Source organism: Drosophila mauritiana, unplaced genomic scaffold (genome assembly GCF_004382145.1).
Source record: "Drosophila mauritiana strain mau12 unplaced genomic scaffold, ASM438214v1 U_193, whole genome shotgun sequence".
Taxonomy (NCBI): Eukaryota; Metazoa; Arthropoda; class Insecta; order Diptera; family Drosophilidae; genus Drosophila; species Drosophila mauritiana.
This window is the reverse complement of record NW_022881326.1, coordinates 856-11,003: the sequence shown is the minus strand read 5'-3', so window position 1 is coordinate 11,003 and position 10,148 is coordinate 856. Positions and strand designations below refer to the sequence as shown.

At 32.5% G+C, this 10,148-nt stretch overlaps 1 non-coding gene and 1 pseudogene across 1 annotated transcript; both read right to left on the bottom strand.

Annotated features, from left to right (window-relative positions):
* Positions 1 to 4,592: 4,592 nt before the first annotated feature.
* On the bottom strand, positions 4,593 to 8,538 carry LOC117149312. The gene has a single exon (XR_004460202.1). It is a non-coding gene; the product is annotated as a large subunit ribosomal RNA (ribosomal RNA).
* Positions 8,539 to 8,929: 391 nt separating this feature from the next.
* Positions 8,930 to 9,107, bottom strand: LOC117149314 (annotated as a pseudogene).
* Between the last annotated feature and the right edge of the window lie 1,041 nt (positions 9,108 to 10,148).

Sequence of the window (10,148 nt, the reverse complement as noted above, 5' to 3'; positions counted from 1 at the left end):
AATGTTTTTCCTTCATATTCCATTCATATATTTTGAATCGAAATAAGCAATATAATAGATATATAGATATATAGATTTTTCACTTTATATAATTCCATGATTTTTATTATATTGAATAAAATTCAATATTTCGCCTTTGGGTAAAATTTTAAATATATAAGTAAAAAAATCCATTCGATTACGGCCATTTTTATATAGCATTCGTAATCCATATTTTCATTTTTAATTTATACTTGTTTTACCAATATAACAAGAATTTCATCTAATTATTGTAATATATATATTTCTATAATTTTATCTTTTTATACATACATATTTCATTATAAAATATCATTTTATTTCCAACATACATAATTATTGTATCCACACATGTACAATTTTTGTTTAACCAATATAAATATTAAGTTAAATCATTTGCATTTTGAAGATAAATTTAAAATTTATCTCTTTTCATATATATCTCTGGTAATATATAACATAAAACCAAGCGCATATGATAATATTTCCACATTTAATATATAATTTTATATTTCTTTCATAAGAATCCATATTTGTATTATACCGTAACGATATAATAATCCAACTATACGGCAGGTAATAAATTAATATTTGCCTGCCTCCAAAAATTAACGATAATATATGGAAACGATTTGTTATTCTATATATAATAGAAACTTGACTTTTGTTTCAACGATATTATCTATAAAGCGTATATTCCTATTATCCGCGGAGCCAAGTCCCGTGTTCTATAGAACTGAGAAACAAATTTGTACGGATAATAATATACTTTATTGTATGTAACCAATATAAACATAATCCGAAATAAATATTTCGAATAATGCGGGAGGTCGGCAACCACTGCCTACCTATAGTAGTTTTTGAACCCGCTGTCCTCAAAGCGGGTATTTTCAATTCCGTTTGCCACCCAACATACGGGCTATTCTCTTATATATTAAGAGATTATAGGAACATTTCATTTTTTTTCCATTATTCATATATAATATGATTATTTTTTCCCTTATACATATAATAATTAATCATTTTCATATGTATATTATTTAATTTACTCATATTATTGCCAAAATCATATGAATACATAAGTTTTGAACAATATGAGAGGTCGGCAACCACTGCCTACCTATAGTAGTTTTTGAACCCTCTGTCGTAATTCCGGTCGTTTACACTACTATACCCTCTCACTATAATGGCTTTTCTCTATAATACTAAGAGAATGTGGGATATTTTCAGCATTTTTTCCCTTATACATATAATAATTAATCATTTTCATATGTATATTATTTAATTTACTCATATTATTGCCAAAATCATATGAATACATAAGTTTTGAACAATATGAGAGGTCGGCAACCACTGCCTACCTATAGTAGTTTTTGAACCCTCTGTCGTAATTCCGGTCGTTTACACTACTATACCCTCTCACTATAATGGCTTTTCTCTATAATACTAAGAGAATGTGGGATATTTTCAGCATTTTTTCCCTTATACATATAATAATTAATCATTTTCATATGTATATTATTTAATTTACTCATATTATTGCCAAAATCATATGAATACATAAGTTTTGAACAATATGAGAGGTCGGCAACCACTGCCTACCTATAGTAGTTTTTGAACCCTCTGTCGTAATTCCGGTCGTTTACACTACTATACCCTCTCACTATAATGGCTTTTCTCTATAATACTAAGAGAATGTGGGATATTTTCAGAATTTTTTCCCTTATACATATAATAATTAATCATTTTCATATGTATATTATTTAATTTACTCATATTATTGCCAAAATCATATGAATACATAAGTTTTGAACAATATGAGAGGTCGGCAACCACTGCCTACCTATAGTAGTTTTTGAACCCTCTGTCGTAATTCCGGTCGTTTACACTACTATACCCTCTCACTATAATGGCTTTTCTCTATTATACTAAGAGAATGTGGGATATTTTCAGCATTTTTTCCCTTATACATATAATAATTAATAATTTTCATATGTATATTATTTAATTTACTCATATAATTGCCAAAATCATATGAATACATAAGTTTTGAACAATATGAGAGGTCGGCAACCACTGCCTACCTATAGTAGTTTTTGAACCCTCTGTCGTAATTCCGGTCGTTTACACTACTATACCCTCTCACTATAATGGCTTTTCTCTATAATACTAAGAGAATGTGGGAATATTTCAGCATTTTTTCCCCTATACATATAATAATTAATAATTTTCATATGTATATTATTTAATTTACTCATATAATTGCCAAAATCATATGAATACATAAGTTTTGAACAATATGAGAGGTCGGCAACCACTGCCTACCTATAGTAGTTTTTGAACCCTCTGTCGTAATTCCGGTCGTTTACACTACTATACCCTCTCACTATAATGGCTTTTCTCTATAATACTAAGAGAATGTGGGAATATTTCAGCATTTTTTCCCCTATACATATAATAATTAATAATTTTCATATGTATATTATTTAATTTACTCATATAATTGCCAAAATCATATAAATACATAAGTTTTGAACAATATCAGAGGTCAGCAACGGTCTTTCCTCTATAATACTAAGATAATATGGGAATATTTTCAGCATTTTTTCCCTTATACATTTATACATATAATAATTAATCATTTTCATATGTATATTATTTAATTTACTCATATTATTGCCAAAATCATATAAATACATAAGTTTTGAACAATATCAGAGGTCAGCAACGGTCTTTCCTCTATAATACTAAGATAATGTGGGAATATTTCATCATTTTTTCCTTTATACATTTATACATATAATATTTAATCATTTTATATGTATATTATTTAATTTACTCATATAATTGCCAAAATCATATAAATACATAAGTTTTGAACAATATCAGAGGTCGGCAACGGTCTTTCCTCTATAATACTAAGATAATATGGGAATATTTCAGCATTTTTTCCCTTATACATATAATAATTAATCATTTTCATATGTATATTATTTAATTTACTCGTATAATTGCCAAAATCCTATGAAGACATAAGAGAATACAATATGAGAGGTCGGCGCAACCATAATATAGTAGTTGATGACGAGGTGTTTGGCAACTTGATACAATTCTTTAAAAAGTCTTTATATTAATTATATGATAGGGACAATATCATATGCGTCACTAAATTGATGACGAGGTGTTTGGCAACGTGACACAAATCATTAAAGTCTTTATATTAATTATATGATAGAGACAATATCATATGCGTCACTAAATTGATGACGAGGTATTTGGCAACTTGATAGAATTCTTTAAAGTCTTTATATCAAAAATTATATGATAGGGACAATATCATATGCGTCACTAAATTGATGACGAGGTGTTTGGCAACTTGACACAATTCATTAAAGTCTTTATATTAATTATATGATAGAGACAATATCATATGCGTCACTAAATTGATGACGAGGTATTTGGCAACTTGATATAATTCTTTAAAGTCTTTATATCAAATATTATATGATAGGGACAATATCATATGCGTCACTAAATTGATGACGAGGTGTTTGGCAACTTGACACAATTCATTAAAGTCTTTATATTAATTATATGATAGGGACAATATCATATGCGTCACTAAATTGATGACGAGGTATTTGGCAACTTGATACAATTCTTTAAAGTTTTTATATCAAAAATTATATGATAGGGACAATATCATATGCGTCACTAAATTGATGACGAGGTGTTTGGCAACTTGACACAATTCATTAAAGTCTTTATATTAATTATATGATAGGGACAATATCATATGCGTCACTAAATTGATGACGAGGTATTTGGCAACTTGATACAATTCTTTAAAGTTTTTATATCAAAAATTATATGATAGGGACAATATCATATGCGTCACTAAATTGATGACGAGGTGTTTGGCAACTTGACACAATTCATTAAAGTCTTTATATTAATTATATGATAGGACAATATCATATGCGTCACTAAATTGATGACGAGGTATTTGGCAACTTGATATAATTCTTTAAAGTCTTTATATCAAAAATTATATGATAGGGACAATATCATATGCGTCACTAAATTGATGACGAGGTGTTTGGCAACTTGACACAATTCATTAAAGTCTTTATATTAATTATATGATAGGGACAATATCATATGCGTCACTAAATTGATGACGAGGTATTTGGCAACTTGATATAATTCTTTAAAGTCTTTATATCAAAAATTATATGATAGGGACAATATCATATGCGTCACTAAATTGATGACGAGGTGTTTGGCAACTTGACACAATTCATTAAAGTCTTTATATTAATTATATGATAGGGACAATATCATATGCGTCACTAAATTGATGACGAGGTATTTGGCAACGTGATAGAATTCTTTAAAGTCTTTATATCAAAAATTATACGATAGGACAATATCATATGCGTCACTAATTGATGATATTTCAACTTATATTCTTTAAAGTCTTTATATCAAAATTATATGATAGGGACAATATCATATGCGTCACTAATTGATGACGAGGTGTTTGTTTGGCTACAGGAAAAATCATTTATTTATCGAATCATCAAGCAAAGGATAAGCTTCAGTGGATCGCAGTATGGCAGCTGCTCAACCACTTACAACACCTTGCCTGTTACAAAAGTCGTTTACAATTGATTCTAGGCTTTGTCATTGTATTAAATAATGCTTTTATATGTAACTAGCGCGGCATCAGGTGATCGAAGATCCTCCTAATTTACTATGTTACAAATTACATTGGCATCACATCCATTGTCGTTTATAAAATAAATTATAAACTTTAAATGGTTTAGAAGCCATACAATGCAAATTGCCCCTTATTTATCATTGCAGTCCAGCACGGATACGACCTTAGAGGCGTTCAGGCATAATCCAACGGACGTAGCGTCATACCACTGTTCGCTCGAACAGTATTGTGCCATTGGTCCGTACCTGCGGTTCCTCTCGTACTACGCAGGAATGCTGTCGCAACAACGTTTTGTCATTAGTAGGGTAAAACTAACCTGTCTCACGACGGTCTAAACCCAGCTCACGTTCCCTTGCATGGGTGAACAATCCAACGCTTGGTGAATTTTGCTTCACAATGATAGGAAGAGCCGACATCGAAGGATCAAAAAGCGACGTCGCTATGAACGCTTGGCCGCCACAAGCCAGTTATCCCTATGGTAACTTTTCTGACACCTCTTGTTAAAAACTCTTTAAACCAAAAGGATCGATAGGCCGAGCTTTTGCTGTCCCTGTGTGTACTGAACACCGAGATCAAGTCAGCATTTGCCCTTTTGCTCTATGTGTGGTTTCTGTCCGCACTGAGCTGGCCTTGGGACACCTCCGTTATTATTTGAGAGATGTACCGCCCCAGTCAAACTCCCTACCTGGCAATGTCCTTGAATTGGATCATACCTGAGTAATTGGAGTTATACCAAATTTTCAAATCAAAATACATAAATGCATCGTTTTATTAAAGAATTTGTTTGCGATTATATAACAAACTCGTGATACTTTGATCAAGAAGCTTGCATCAAAACCCAATACCATAAGATATAATAAATATATCCGTATAATGGCTAGGAAATGATACACGTTCCATTTAATCAAGTAAGTAAGGAAACAATAAGAGTAGTGGTATTTCATTGACGATACCAAACCGAGGTCTAATATCTCCCACTTATTCTACACCTCTTATGTCTCCTTACACTGCCAGATTAGAGTCAAGCTCAAAGGGTCTTCTTTCCCCGCTAATTATTCCAAGCCCGTTCCCTTGGCTGTGGTTTCGCTAGATAGTAGATAGGGACAGTAGGAATCTCGTTAATCCATTCATGCGCGTCACTAATTAGATGACGAGGCATTTGGCTACCTTAAGAGAGTCATAGTTACTCCCGCCGTTGACCCGCGCTTACTTGAATTCTTCACTTTGACATTCAGAGCACTGGGCAGAAATCACATTGTGTCAACACCCGCTAGGGCCATCACAATGCTTTGTTTTAATTAGACAGTCGGATTCCCCAAGTCCGTGCCAGTTCTGAATTGATTGTTAATTGATAATCGTTATAATTGATAAGAACTAATTGGTTTAACCCAAATAGTATTCTTAAAAATTTTAGCAAGAAAGTTCCACAATTGGCTACGTAACTAAACTATCCGGGGAACAAGTAACTAACATAAATGCTAGAAACTCTATTTACCCAGAACGAGCACATAAACCATGTTATTGTTTCCCAATCAAGCCCGACTATCTCAATCTTCAGAGCCAATCCTTATCCCGAAGTTACGGATCTAATTTGCCGACTTCCCTTACCTACATTATTCTATCGACTAGAGACTCTTCACCTTGGAGACCAGCTGCGGATATTGGTACGGCCTGTTGAGAAGTTTGCGTGTCCCCACCATAAATTTTCAAGGTCCGAGGAGAAAATATCGACACAACAGTATATGTCATGCTCTTCTAGCCCATCTACCATATCTCTCTGCGAAAGACTTCCATGGTAGTACGGCTATAAAACAGAAAAGAAAACTCTTCCGATATCTCTCGACGGCTTCTTTATGGTCGTTCCTGTTGCCAGGATGAGCACGAGGCCCATATTTAATAACAAACGGATACTCAACAGGTTACGGGAATTGGAACCGTATTCCCTTTCGTTCAAAATTATTCAAGTGTATTATATTCGCTTTGTTTATATAGTTAGGCATTTTGTTTTACTTGAAAATTTTCGGCTTTCGCCTTGAACTTAGGACCGACTAACTCGTGATCAACCACTGTTCACACGAAACCCTTCTCCACTTCAGTCCTCCAAGGTCTCATTCGATTATTTGCTACTACCACCAAGATCTGTACCAATGGCAGCTCCATGCAGGCTTACGCCAAACACTTCTACGCATACCATTGTCCTTCCTACTCACTAAAGTTTCAAAATTTATATCACAAGTAATATAAATCATCTACTTTAGCGGTAATGTATAGGTATACAACTTAAGCGCCATCCATTTTAAGGGCTAGTTGCTTCGGCAGGTGAGTTGTTACACACTCTTAGCGGATTTCGACTTCCATGATCACCGTCCTGCTGTTTTAAGCAACCAACGCCTTTCATGGTATCTGCATGAGTTGTTAATTTGGGCACCGTAACATTACGTTTGGTTCATCCCACAGCGCCAGTTCTGCTTACCAAAAGTGGCCCACTGGGCAATTATATCATAACCTTGAACTTCATATCAAGAAAGTTAAGGTTCTTACCCATTTAAAGTTTGAGAATAGGTTAAGATCGTTTCGACCCTAAGGCCTCAATCATTCGCTTTACCAGATAAGATTATTTTATATAATATTAAAATGCACCAGCTATCCTGAGGGAAACTTCGGAAGGAACCAGCTACTAGATGGTTCGATTGGTCTTTCGCCCCTATACTCAATTCTGACAATCGATTTGCACGTCAGAACTGTTTCGGTCTTCCATCAGGGTTTCCCCTGACTTCAACCTGATCAAGTATAGTTCACCATCTTTCGGGTCACAGCATATATGCTCAAGGTACGTTCCAGTTAGAGGCATAAATAATATAAATATACATTATACATAACTATATAGAACGCCCCGGGATTGTGTTAATTAGCTATAAATAGCTAAAAAACTAATCCCATTATTAGTCAAGTTAATTACGCTATTAGGTTTACATCCCATAACTTGCACATATTTAGACTCCTTGGTCCGTGTTTCAAGACGGGTCCCGAAGGTATCCTGAATCTTTCGCATTGTTAATCATACAGAGCATATAATAAACACAAAAATCAATGATAATTATGCCATTATATAATTCCGAAAAATTAACGCTCTGTAATAATATAAATCTATCAGCCTTTATCAAATTAATAACATTTATTCTGTGTTAAAATGCAAGCAATTTAATTGGAATAAACTATAAGTTATATTTATGATAAATTGGGATATGCTAATAGATTACAATGTCCTTATATGGAAAAAATGCAATTATTCTTAATAATATTATTTAAATATTACAATTTTAATGATGAATTTTCCATAACGGATATTCAGGTTCATCGGGCCTTAACCTCTAAGCAGTTTCACGTACTGTTTAACTCTCTATTCAGAGTTCTTTTCAACTTTCCCTCACGGTACTTGTTTACTATCGGTCTCATGGTTATATTTAGTTTTAGATGGAGTTTACCACCCACTTAGTGCTGCACTATCAAGCAACACGACTCTTTGGAAACATCATCTAGTAATCATTAACGTTATACGGGCCTGGCACCCTCTATGGGTAAATGGCCTCATTTAAGAAGGACTTAAAATCATTAATTTTCTCATACTAGAATATTGACGCTCCATACACTGCATCTCACATTTGCCATATAGACAAATGACTTAGTGCTGAACTGTTTTCTTTTCGCTCGCCGCTACTAAGAAAATCCTTGTTAGTTTCTTTTCCTCCCTATTAATATGCTTAAATTCAGGGGTAGTCCCATATGAGTTGAGGTTGTATATATAACTATTTTTGCCATAAATTCTTTATATATAAATGATAAAACAATCAATTAATTCGTTATAAATAGTTCCAATAGTTCTTGTAAGCAAAGTTATTTTTTATCCATTTAACGAACCAACGAAGAATAATAACAAAACCAAGATTTTTCTTTTTCCGAATCATTAATAAGAGACAATTCTAGATGAAAAATATTTCAATTTTTTATGCTAGACATTTCTCAGTATTATTTGATTGAAAAGAAAATATTTCTCTTCGTTTTTCACATTCAAATGTGAGATAATGTTTTTCATTTCTTTTTAATATTATGAATAAAATCATTATTTAATCCAATAATATACCATATGCTTATAAAAAATTTATAAACAACTTAATTAGCATAGTCTTACAACCCTCAACCATATGTAGTCCAAGCAGCACTATAAAATTAATTAAAGTACATAACAGCATGGACTGCGATATGCGTTCAAAATGTCGATGTTCATGTGTCCTGCAGTTCACACGATGACGCACAGTTTGCTGCGTTCTTCATCGACCCATGAGCGAGTGATCCACCGCTTAGAGTTTTATAATTCATTTTTATATAATATCAATATTGTTTTTATTGAAAGAAATTAAAAAATACACCATTTTACTGGCATATATCAATTCCTTCAATAAATTTATTTTTATACCTAAAAATAAATGTTGCGATATGTCTTAGTTTCATATAAGCATTATGTATCATAAAAATCTGGTTATGGTTTGCTATTTTGGGTGACACATACTGCAAAATTTATATAAAACATTAACCTGATGGATGACAGGTACAAACATTGTATATTTTAGGTTGTTGCATTAGCCAACGTATGCTCATAACATAGATGAACAATACATATTCGCAACGCGTGTATATTATGGTCCATATACACACACACTTATTTTGAATACCACATTCAAAATTATTTTAATTTTAATTCGACTTCTACTTTCAAATTTTGTTCAGTTTCTTCGATTTCCATTTTCGAGAATTTGTTTTTATAGGAAACGCCATTGTTGTAGTAGTACTGCCACAAATACGCACAACACATTAATAATGTTAAAGTCTTTTTATGAGGTTGCCAAGCCCCACGCCATCTTCATTTTATTTTGACTTTAACTTTTGATTCCGTGGAATCATTTTGTAATATTTTTATTTTGGTAAATGTATTTATTTGTATTATAACAAATGTTTATTAACGATAAGGATATTATACAATAATGATCCTTCCGCAGGTTCACCTACGGAACCTTGTTACGACTTTTACTTCCTCTAAATAATCAAGTTCGGTCAACTTTTGCGAAACAACCGTTTTATAGGAAACGCCATTGTTGTAGTAGGTACTGCCACAAATACGCACAACAACATTAATAATGTTAAAGTCTTTTTATGAGGTTGCCAAGCCCCACATATAAAATAAAAGCCATCTTCATTTTATTTTGACTTTAACTTTTGATTCCGTGGAATCATTTTGTAATATTTTTATTTTGGTAAATTGTATTTATTTGTATTATAACAAATGTTTATTAACGATAAGGATATTATACAATAATGATCCTTCCGCAGGTTCACCTACGGAAACCTTGTT